Genomic DNA, 12,739 nt, shown 5'->3' on the forward strand with positions numbered 1-12,739 from the left:
CTTGAGCCAAGCTTTAATGGTAGAAAAGCAAATGTTTAGATGCTTTAGTGTATCGTGCCAAGAGGATTGAACACGCAAAACAAATTGTGTATCGTCTGCATAGACATTATAACAATCAAGTAAGTTGGAGAGCACTTGACAGATAGGAGCTAAATAGATGTTAAATAGAACGGACCCCTGTGGTTCACCACAAACATGCTCTCTCTCACATCCCTCTTGAAGTAGCAGACAGCAGCAGGCTCCTTCTGCCCCCACGGGCAAGGGAACTATTGCAGGCCACAGGGCCAACCCAGCTCTAACATTGGACTCCTTCTGGCAGGGCATGCTCCTCCTCCTCCTGCAAAGCAGTGCAGCCTTGCCATAATTGACAGTGTGGAAAACATGGCTTTAGTAAATGGAAAAGCTGTGTGGCCCCACCAGAATCAGCAGAGAGGCCAGCAGGGTCGCACTGCTTTGCCACTTACTAAGACAGCGCCAACCCCACTGTCAATTTTGATGGGGCCACACTGCTTTTGCTCTTGCTGAGGACCCGCCAGCCACACTGCTGTCATTGGCACATGGCAATGCTATGGCGTCTTTAGGTAGCGGTGCCTATGGCTAATGCTACAGCTCAGGGTTATGCCAATAAATAGGTTGTGTTCTCCCAAGTGGAAGACTGCCAGTGGGATTGTATCAGTTACTTCCAACAGATTACCATCTTCTGCGCTCCAATCTTCTGCTCTTTTCCATATGAGCATATCTCTGGATTCATTTGGTAATTTTGATCCCACATGAATTCTACTTTCAATACCTGTGTCTGGCTGATTCACTATTCTGATTATTGTAATCCACAAAGCATCTTCCAATGTTACTTTTTCAGCTGTTATCCTGATGCTTGGTCTTCCATTGTTTTAGGGACCTTACTGTCTCCCCTTCCTTTTAACAAAACATTAACTGGATCTCCCATTAGGATTTTTCAGTTGGTTCAAGAAGAGACTCTTCCTCAAAGTCTATATAGAGACTGCTAAGAGAATCTCTGCTATCGCTTCCCTTTTAATTAAAAGGAAGGATCTTTTCCTTCCTTTTGAACAGGAATTCAGGAACACTATATTCAGTGCTGTTCTAGGGTAGACTCTCATTACTTCCCCACCCCACCAACATGAACCAGCCCCTCAAAAAAATCTAATTTTTATCTCCAAAAAATCTCAGCAAGTTCCCTGCTGGACAAACACGACTCAGAGAAACTGATGAGTGGACTGAATTATACTGTTGGGATGCATTCCTGCCACAGACTCACCAGGCCCTGACGCTCCCTTGCTGCTCAGAAACACTTCCGCTATTAGCGATGGTGGCTTCTCTCCAACCTGCGCTCTAAACATGGGCACGCCGCAAACTTGCGCTTTATGCGCGGCCACTGGAAGCTACGAGAAGTTGACATCACCAGCAGCCGCTCTTTAATGGCTGCTCCTCCCTCTGCTCCTTGCCTCAGCAGCAAGCTTCCTGAGTTCCTCCTCAGTCTCTCTTACTCCAGTGTTCTGCTGTGCTGGTTTGTCTTTTGCCTTGCTCCTCCTGTCTCCTTTCTTTTCTCCCTCCCTGTGCCTTGTGCTCCAGCCTCGTCTGTGTGCCCCTGGGTGTCCCTGTCCTTGCCTCTGCCATCAGTTCTGGTCCTGACCCTGGTCTCCCTCTGGATCTGTTGCCTGCCACCTGCTCTCTGCCCCAAATATTCACCTGCCTACTGGATCTGCTGTCTTCTGCCTGCATGACCATTTGCCTGCCTCCTGGATCTGCTGTCTGCTGCATGCCTCAACCCCAGGGATCAGCCTAAGTCCTGCTGAGCATCAGAACCCAAGGGCTCAACCCACGGGGGAGACAGTTGGTAAAGGTGAAGTTTCTGACAGTCCCTCAGTGGGGTTCATCCACCTGTGGTAGTGGGTCATGCTACCACCCAAGGGTCCACAATAATACTTACTTTAAGATCTGACCCAAATTAGGTATAGAGCCACAGACATCATTCTTTCAAAGGGCTAATATGTTCATCTGAGTTCAGAAGTCATGGCACATTATTTTTCTATATCTGCATAGGAATCACCAGCAGCCAGAGAGTTGAACACAAGCACTAGTTAAGAGTAACCACACAGGGCAAAATAACAGAGCTTGGTCCCTGTTTTTATAGGCAAAGAATAAAAGAAATCCTTTTGAAAATGGGAGCTGATGCCATTTTATGGTACAAATAATTAAAGGAGAATTCTTGTACAGTCACAATAGCTCACAGCTGGTGGCATTTTAGTTTGTTTTTTCTGTGCTGGTTTTCGGTACATTGAGCAAACAATAATAATCAGATAAAAATAGAAAACATACCATATATATTCCCAGAAATCATTAAAATGGTTACAATGTAGATGAATTTAAATTAAAATATGTTTAATTTAGGATCAGGCTGATGGGAGAGATGTGAGTGGACTGGCAAAAATTAAGTTAAAAGAAGTCATGTCGGGAGAGATGTGAGTGGACTGGCAAAAATTAAGTTAAAAGAAGTCATGTCTGTAGTAACTAGCCATGTTTTCCTCTCATCCCCACCAGGGGCGGTTCTATAATGAGGCAGGGTGAGGCAGATGCTTCAGATGGAAGAATTCTGAGGTGGCAAAAAATGCCCCTCTCAGATCGCCACTGTGGCGTCCGCCTCACCCTGCTTGCCCCTGCTGTGGCTGCTTACCTAGGCTGGCGGCAGCAGAAAAGTGGAGGGTCACTGCTGCGGGCTGCCAGCGGTGGCATGGAGGAGGGCCGCCACCGCTGGAGACCAGGCTGGCAGCATGAAGGAGGGATGCTGGACGCTGCTGCCACCCCCAAGAGGCCAAACCAGTGGCATGGAGGAGGGAGGAGGGACACCGCCAGAGACCAGGCCGGTGGGATGAAGGAGGAGGGACACTGCTGCCGGAGGCCAGGCTGGCAGCATGGAGGAGGGATGCTGGATGCTGCTGCTGCCGCCAAGAGGCTAGGCCAGTGGCATGGAGGAGGGAGGAGGGACACCACTGGAGATCAGGCCGGCGGCGGCTGAAGGGAAGAGGGGCGGGGGGCGGGGCAAGCAGGGGGCAGAGCAAGAGGGGGTGAGGGGAGCACCATCTCGTCCCTTGCGTCAGGCGGCAGATTGTCATTGGCTGCTCCTGCATCCTTCTGTTGTGGAAATACATATTTTGGAAACAATAAAACCCCATTAGATGTGACTTTTAGAATGTTGTTTGTGGTGCAGTTTTATTGTTTTCAAAATTAAATTGTGGACTTAAAGGCCATATAAATTTGTATGCAGCCAGAAATGAACTTTGAAAAAAGCAAGCGTTTTCCTTGAATATTGTATGGAAATCAATTAAAGTGCTGTCTTCTGCATGTGTGCCCTTTCTAAGCTGAGGAAAGTGATCTATTTGGGAAGGACAGTTTTTAAAAGGAATTTCTATAGGTAAAAATGTGTTTACCTGTGGAACCTCATTTGAAATTTGCCACTCCCCACAGGGCACTCAATGAAAAATGGAGGAGGCAATGAGGAGAAGGAAAACTGGGGGAAAGCAGAGTATGCATGAGGCTTTCATTTTGAAAGACTGGCATATTCTTTTGATGAATATATTTGCACCTGCTCCTGAAAATAAAACCTGGTTCCTGCAACCAGCTGCAATTTCAAAGGGAATCCCCCACACTCGGTTTCCTTTTGAAAATGGGCTTGCACGCTACCTGCAGGACTGCCAGCCTTCAACTATGAATATTCCAAATACTTGGACTTGTGGAGTAAAACTTTTGCCTATGTCCTTCCACACCACTATTTTTTTATTTTAAACTTGTATTACTTGCCTTATTACTAGAAAACTGTGTACAACCAAATGATCCCAAATATAAAAACACCAATAACATTCCTTTAAAACAGTCGGGGAAATTACATTTACTTAGCAACTTCCCACCATTAGGGGTATAAGATGTGACAGTTGAACCTTTGTGTTCAAAGTAAGTAGTCCAAAGGAAAAAATGGACACACTACTTAATAGTAAGTTCCAAAAAACATTTTAGTATTCATTTGAGGAAAGAAAATATGGGGTAGATTTTAAAAGAAGCGCGATCAGCCTACTTTTGCTTGCGCATCAGACTCAAGCAAAAGTACGCTGGATTTTAGTAGATACGCGCGGAGCCGCGCGTATCCACTAAAATCCTGGATCGGCGCGCGCAAGGCTATCGATTTTGTATAGCCTGCGCGCGCCGAGCCGCGCTGCCTCCCCCCGTTCCCTCCAAGGCCGCTCCGAAATCGAAGCGGCCTCGGAGGGAACTTTCCTTTGCCCTCCCCTCACCTTACCCTCCCTTCCCCTACCTAACCCACCCACCCGGCCCTGTCTACACCCCCCCCTTACCTTTGTCGGGGGATTTACGCCTCCCGGAGGGAGACGTAAATCCCCGCGCGCCAGCGGGCCTGCTGCGCGCCGGGCCGCGACCTGGGGGCGGGTACGGAGGGCGCGGCCACGCCCCCGGGCCGTAGCCACACCCCCGTACCCGCCCCCAAAACGCTGCCGACACGCCCCCGGAACGCCGCGACGACCGGGCCCGCCCCCCGACACGCCCCCCTCCGAGAACCCCGGGACTTACGCGAGTCCCGGGGCTCTGCGCGCGCCGGGAGGCCTATGTAAAATAGGCTTCCCGGCGCGCAGGGCCCTGCTCGCGTAAATCCGCCCGGTTTTGGGCGGATTTACGCGAGCAGGGCTCTGAAAATCCGCCCCTATCTGTGTAAAATAAGAATACCCATGCTCTTTAGTAGCTGCAATGCAGTTGCTAGGCAGATCAGAAGTGAAACTGAAAGCAGCAAACAGGCCAAGAGATGAAAAAAATGGGTCTTACGACATCAGCTTAACCCCTTGTCCAATTTAAGCAGTAAGTTTGAATCAGAGAACAAGGGAAAAAATTGTAACATTACCTTTTTTACATAACTGTGATTAGTTCAAACAATCATAATAATCTTCCCTACCTTTTACACTTATAGGAGCTAATGCTCCCAACAAGGAGAACATGTATTTGATTTGAAGAAGAATCACAAATGCTTGTCACACAAATTTTGTAACAACCCCATTACTTTTGCTTGTCTCTTAAACCGTAATCTGTCTTACAGTAACATACAGATAATGGCAGATAAATCCCAAATTGATCCATCCAGTCTGCCCAATTGAGATTCTTATGGTAGATAAGTAATCAAATTCCCACATGCAATCCAACATCAACTACCCCCAACTATCTTGTCTTTTTTACCTTATATCACCCCACTATACCCACCACTGCAATCCCAGGGCCAGTACAAGGGTATTAGTGCTTACAGTCTTGCATAACATCCTCGTCCCCACTAGCCCTCTCAACATACAATAAAAAATTATGCATTCAATCAAGAAAACTTTAAATCCTTCAAAAAAGACCTAAAATCCTGGCTACTCAGCCAATCTTTTAAAGACTGCACTCAATGAACTTATAGTATATTAACATAGCCTGCTATCTTTCAATATCTCCTTCAATCAATCTCCCTGTTTCATGATGCAGATGTCCTCTGTTTTCAATGTTCCCAGATATCTCTGTTCACCTACTCAGGGTTTCCACCCTGTGTTATCCTGTTATACTCATTCTCCTTGTTATGTCTTTGCTCATTATTGTTAATTTTTGATATTTTTAAATTTCAAACATCGTTCAATGTAACACGTTGTTCTGTATGTAAACCGGAGTGAAGGCAACTCTGCTATTCCTCGGTATATAAAAAAAATGCTAAATAAATAAATAAATAACAGTTTTTACATAGAAAAGGACATAGAAAGTGTAGTCTTATGAGGTAAAAATATCACTTTCATGTGAAATATATTTACGTATACTTTGGTGCTAACCAGAAAACCCTGCAAGAAAAGATACTTGGAACCCATATGGTAAAGTACTGTAAAATGTGCTGGGTGTGAGCTTCACTGCTAGAAAGCCATAAGTAAACTGAATTATAATTATAAGTGAACTTCACATACCAAAACAGCACTAATTGCTAACACTCAAATAGTAAAAACCCAACCTAAAAACAAACACACTGCAAATATTACTCCAGGCCCTAAAACACCAATACACCTCCTATTAGGAAACAGAACAAGCTAGGCTACTGTAGATCCCTACACAGAAACTACATTCTAGCAGTAAACCTCACACGGGCAAAACATAGACAGACCCTCATGAAATACAGAAAAAATGACCATAAAGTAGAAATAGAAATGTGCAGACAAAAAACAAACTGGAGGCCACAAAAGCGGTTGCAAGAATGGAAAAATAGAAACATCAACATTCCTCACAAAATAAACAATAAAACCAAGAGATATAAAACATCATAAGAGTGAAACCGTACTAATAAAAAGAATAAATATTTCAAAACAGCTGATATAGAATAACATCCAATAATTAATAACTCATATTAAAATTTTACAAGTTTACCAATCACCAATAAAATATTTCAAAACAGTTGATACATCAAATAAAATCCAATAATTAAAACAAATAGGGATAAAAAAAATATTCCCTGCTCTCCATATCTTGAAACCTTTGATTTCCTGTCTCCCTGAGATTGTCGTAGGTTAGTGGGGGAGAGGGAGAGTGTACACGTTATCCTCTCTCTTATATATACACAATATCTAACACACACATGTTTATTCTCTCTCACACACACACGCACACTCAAATATATGTTCTCTCATACACACTTCCTCTTCTCATACATTCACATGATCACTCATACACAAAAACACAGGCTCTCTCACACTCATAAGCCCTCACATATTTACTGGCTGTCTCACACACACACACACATACAGAGGCTTTCTCACACAGGCTGTCTCACTCACACATTGACTCTCATAAGCACACACAAGCTTTCTCATTCAACAGACACTTGCTCTCTCCCTCATGTATGCTCTCACAGAGGACCTCTCAGGCTCACTGGCTTTCTGCCCAATGTTCTGCCATAAGCAGGAGGTGAAGTGTTGACAGCTTTGCTGTACCTCTTGTTCTGCTGTGGGTGGAAGGGGAGATACAGATGGCCCCTCTGGGCTGCTTGCTGTTCTGCCAAGGGCAGGAGGGGATCCAACAGCAGCCAAAGAAGTGGAGACTCAGGACATGGCCCCTGGTGACTCTTGCTATTGATGCCCCTGCCTGTTCTGGAGATAGCTGTTTGCTGCAGAAGGGAGAGGAGGCACGTGCAGGCAACTTCCTGATGGTAATGTAGCACCTCCGTTGGTTGTGGAATTAAACCACAGCTCCTTCAGGCTAGGTTAGGAAATGCAGGCTGTCTCACTGGACTGGAGAGTTAAATCTCTGTCTGGCATCTGGCCACTGCATTTAAATTCTGTACTTCCAGGGAAAATCTGGACAACCATACCCACACGGGGTTTCAAAATTGCCTTCTTGGTGTATAAGTGTTTGTCTGCCAACCATGCCCGCAACCTCGGAGTAATAATTGACAGAGAACTTTCATTCAAAACCATATATCAACAAAAATCAAAGACGGTTATCATAAACTACTTACACTCCATCATCTAAAATCTTTTCTCTCCAACAATCACTTCAGATCAGTCCTCCAATTACTAATTTTCTCCAACATAGACTACTGCAACTCTCTTCTTCTCAACTTACCTCTAACCACCATTAGCCCACTCCAGATCCTGCAGAACGCAGCTGCAAGAATCCTCACAGGAGCAAAAAAGCATGACCACATCACCCCAACACTTATTTCACTTCATTGGCTACCAATAAGATACAGGATTGAATACAAAGTCCTATCCATCCTACATAAAATTATATATGAAGAACAAGAAAATTGGCTAAGCCCCTACATACAACTACATACCCCAAGCAGAAACCTTAGATCAGCAAATAAAGGACTTCTAAAAACACCACCAACGCACTCAAATCAACTCACCTCAACCCAAAAAAGAGCAATCTCCCTTGGTAGCCCAAAACTTTGGAACTCCCTACCGACTAAGCTCAGAACTCAAGAAAATCTAAAAACCTTCAAAAGGAGTTAAAAACGTGGTTGTTCAACAAAGCATACCAACTCACCCAATGAACAACACAACATCATCGCCCTCCAATCCAACCTCATGAATAAATAAATGAAATTCATCACATCTAGGTTTTCATAAATAAGAAATGAAACAAATAACTGAACTAAATCCTTACACGTGTTATCCCCTATGCTTAATAACAGTTTGTACTTTGCATCCCTTGTTTAACCCCCCTTATCCCTGTAACCTTATTTTGAAAACCATTATGATGGCGTTATTTTGACGTTTCCGAATAACAGTATATAAAACTCATTAAATAAAAATAAATAAATATGTTGTCTATCAAACAAAATGAATAATTGATCATTTCATTATTACTTACATGTTATTAAATATATATTTTATTTGGTTTACAAAATTAATGAAAGGATAAAATTGTAAATACTGTTTTAACCTTATTTTATTATTATTGTTTACCTATTGTATCAAATATGTACATATATTTGTTTAAGAGCAAAGTTAATTTGTGTTCCAAAGGCCAAGTTTGGAAAACACAGCTCAAGGTAATAATACCTCTTACTAATGTTCTGCAGGCTGTGCATCTGAGAGTGTTCTTGCTGTTCCTAGGTAGTTGAAGACATTTAGCCTTAAATCTAGCACCACGTAACTCATTATCTGTAAGGCTTGTTGTGTTTTATTGTTTACGTAATTGAAAATTATACTATGTATAGTGCATTAATTGTGGTGCTTGAATTACCAGTTGCATGTGAAAAAGCACCATAGCAATATAAGGCCTAGATTCATCATTCCACTATAAATATAGCGGAATGATGAGCTGTGGTGAAAAAAGGGGCAGGATGACGAAAGTGTGCAGCCGGTTGCATCGCAGTAGTGCGGTTTCTCCCACCATCACTATCACCCCCAGAGTGCCATGGCAAAAGGTGGTGCTGTTTCCTGTGCTACTGCTGGCAAAATTGTCCCCAAAACATTATCGCCCGCAGTGATGTCACCACTTCATTAGCCTTAACCCCACCCAAACTCCTTCCCAACTCCACCCCTTCCCCTAATTTAAATTTTACCACTGTGATGCGCCCATTATCGCATGCATTAGGGCGTTATCGCATGCAATAATGGCCTATTGCACTTTAAAGAAGGACCCTGTTATATGGCAAAGTAAGTTTTTAGTTATTTAAGTGTAAGTGGTTCAAAAAATGCCTTAATAGGATCATAACTATCTTTCATTTTGAAAGACCATACACATTTTGAAAGACAGTTAACAAAAAGAGGACCCAGCTGGAGAAGAGAGCAGTAAACATAGTTGTCCTGTACCTCGCTCTAATTAATCAGGATAGAAAGAGTGTTACTGAACCAGAAATACCCGAAAACATATTGAATGGACGTTTTTGCAATACATGATAGTAAAGATAGGGGTAAATAAAACCCTCTAAGTGTAAGAATATTCTTAATAACAAAAACAGATCTCACTAGATCAAATGAAGATGTGTGACAGAATTTATTTTAAATTGGACAGAATGACCATATGAATGTTCATCAGACATTGGGAGACTTAGAAAGAGACATCTAACACATGCTGATTTCAAATGTAGTTTGTGTTCCCCTGAAGAAGGAAGAAATTAGATCTTCTGAAACATTGCAATGTCGGGCATTTCATCTATAAGGCAGTGGAACCTCTTTAAACAGCATCCCTAACACTTTTGGAAGCAACTTTATAGATAAGTGCTTTTTTGAGTTATGCACAAAGGGAAGATTATATTGCACATAGCTTTTTGAATGTGTGTTATACAAATTCTGAATGATTGATGATTAAAACCCATGCACTTTAAAAGGACAGCACTTCGAGCCCTGATGATACTTATCATACAGTGCAATATGATGGTCATTCTGTCCAATTTAAAATAAATTCTGTCACATATCTTCATTTGATCTAGTGAGATCAGTTGTTTTTGGTATAGATAGGGAGGCATTATAAAGATAGATCCGAACTCCTAAATTGCAGTTCTGTAATAATAATACTTTTTAAAGCTGTGCACAAATGTACAATGTATTACTGTAGCGATGGCCACCATGTATTAGAACTATGTCTCTTGCCATAAAGAGAAATGTGACAGCTCAGAATAGAAGAATTTTTAAGAGATAGATGCTATCTAAAGATTTTTAGATTAGTGCAGGGTCTCTTCTACCTAGTCTTCATATCCAAACAGGTCTGGTATTTAGACTATTTACAATGAATATATTTCCATAATTTGGCCAAAAGGTCTGGTCATGGCATATTTTGGCTATCTTTAAAACCATACCTGGTTTGGGAGGAGGACTAACATTGAGAACCACAGGATTGGTGCCCAGGAAAAACAAAGGCTCTATGAGAATCAGCCCTCCCACCCCCCACCAACTCCCTCACCTGATGAGCTGAAGAGAAAAACTGAAGCCAACTTGCTGTATTGCACTGAGCTGATATAGTGGCTCATTCTGATGCATTTTCTTATATTGTTTTTGTAAACAGAGATTTATTGTACAAGAGAGATATGATTGATTAAAAATAGCTCAGTAGCTAGTCAGAATGTATTACTTCCACCACAGTAGATCTCATATATAGGGTTTGATTCACTATGGCTGTTAACCCATCCTGTATCTACGGGTGAAAAGGTTTAGTGAATCAGGCTCATAGGGGGTCATATTCAGTAGGCCGTTTAGTTGACAAGTTATCCAGCTAAATTGGCCCATATATTCAATGGGATAAATGTCCCGCTAAATATACTAACCTAATGTTAATCTGGCTATATGTAGCCAGATACCTTAAAAACCTAATCGACTATGTTTGAATAAAGCTGGTTAGAATTTTAAGTTATCCAACCTTGTGAGGCTAGATAATTAACTACTTAACCAGATATCTTCCAGTGCTTATGGAAACATAAACAGTGTGTAACTTACACCTCCAGCACTCAAATTACCAGTGTTGATTTTGACAGAATCAGTGCTGGAGTATTGGGAGCAGGTAAGGTTATACGTCGCTCCCAGCAGGGATTGAGAGGAATCAGGGGATGGAAGAGGGATCCAGGGAGGTCTGGGAGTGTAGAGGAGTGGCCAGATCTTCATTTATGAGTGGATAGGAAGTCTGGGGAGGACAATTTGATTTTTTTTTATATTGATAATAGAGTTAGGAGGTCCGGACGATGAAGACAAACTTTAGAGAGCTTTAGGGAGTGGGGGATCAATAATTTGGAGAGGGGAGCAAGAGAATCGGGCAACAGGTCCATTTACATATCTTTTTTTTTTCATTATCCACAGCACTGCTTTACCAGGTATCTTTGAAGATATCCATTTACGTAGCTGGTTATCTGGCAACATAAGGCTGGATAACTTAAAAATCTAACCAGTTATATTCAAACATAGCCAGTCAGGCTTTTAAGTTATCCAGCTACATATAGCTGGATAAGTTTAGGCTAGTATATTCAGTGGGACGCTTATATCGCTGAATATACAGGACAAGTTATCCGGCTAACTTTAACCGGATAACTTATCTACTAAGCGAGCCATAGAATATTCACATGTAAGTGCACTTTACGCATGTATACGGCTTTTAAAATTGCTATGATAGTATGTTACATTTACACATGTAACTCATTTTAAAATTAACCCTTTAAATATTGTCAATTGTTCCGGTGCATTACTGTCAGGGTACTTATATAGCTAGTGCCTTTCTCTGCACGAGAAGTATATCAGTTGAAAGATGTAGTGTAGACTATTCATGAAAATATCATTAGAATTGTAGAATTTCCATGTCAGCTTTTTGGTGACCTTATCTACAAAGAAGTACAAACTGGACTGCCAGTCCTGGTTAAAACTACATATAATTTTAGAGAAATTTAGCAAATCACAATTACTGATAGAGAGTAATTGCTCTTTTATTTCAGATATCCAGGGATAAACCAACATGGCTTAGCCAGAATACACTGTATGTTGGTATGTAAAAATAAAGCCCTCAGTGCCTGTTGTTTCCATAATTCATAAGCAACCTGTTCTATAAGAAAACAGAAATTCCTTTCTCGACATAGTTGTTGCTGTGAAGTGGGATGGAAAAGCATTATTACACTGTTATATTAACTAAACAAGGGAAAACCAATTCCCCCATCACCTCCTAATATATCTAGAAATAATTAAGAATTTGTAAATGTGCTTATAGCATCTTCCCGTGCACATGACATGGCGAGATACAGTACAGCTCTTTCTCTTTTTCTTTAACTTAATATCAGTTATCACTGTTTACACATTTATTTTTAGAAATATGTCTGTGGTAAATCTGTGTACATCATGAACATATTTTAACAGCCTTTTTCTTAGTCTAAAACTATACATATGGCAGAAATGTAATATTTACCTATTGTAGATTAATATAGTAACATAGTAACATATTAACATATATGGTACCTAGCCACTATCAAACTGTCAGCAATGACTCAGTTGATTTTGGAGAGTTATAGCTTGTTGGTACCAACCCTGCTACAATATCATTAGAATAAACAATTTATTGTAGATATCTTCAGTTCTTATCTTCCTCCTCGGGCCTGTCATTGATTACTTAGTCACTGGGCAAGCTGTGGATGGACTGGACAGCATCTCCATTTAGAGTTTGAAACAATGAAATGGAAGTTGTGCTTGATGCAGCAGAGGAGCCTCCAAGAGTCCAAGTCCATACAACATTGACT

At 41.7% G+C, this 12,739-nt stretch overlaps 1 protein-coding gene across 13 annotated transcripts in view; it reads left to right on the forward strand.

The window, feature by feature from the left end:
* Positions 1-12,739, forward strand: part of LOC115084679 (poly(rC)-binding protein 3-like) — a 1,201,673-nt gene that overhangs the window by 934,614 nt on the left and 254,320 nt on the right. The window contains exon 5 of one of the 13 annotated variants that reach the window (XM_029589866.1): positions 11,948-11,996. The exons of the other annotated variants lie outside the window; for them this stretch is intronic. The gene's annotated coding sequence lies outside the window, so the exon portion shown is untranslated. The remainder of the gene's footprint in view (positions 1-11,947; positions 11,997-12,739) is intronic. 13 annotated transcript variants of the gene reach the window in all.

This window comes from Rhinatrema bivittatum, chromosome 2 (assembly GCF_901001135.1).
Source record: "Rhinatrema bivittatum chromosome 2, aRhiBiv1.1, whole genome shotgun sequence".
NCBI classification, from domain to species: Eukaryota; Metazoa; Chordata; class Amphibia; order Gymnophiona; family Rhinatrematidae; genus Rhinatrema; species Rhinatrema bivittatum.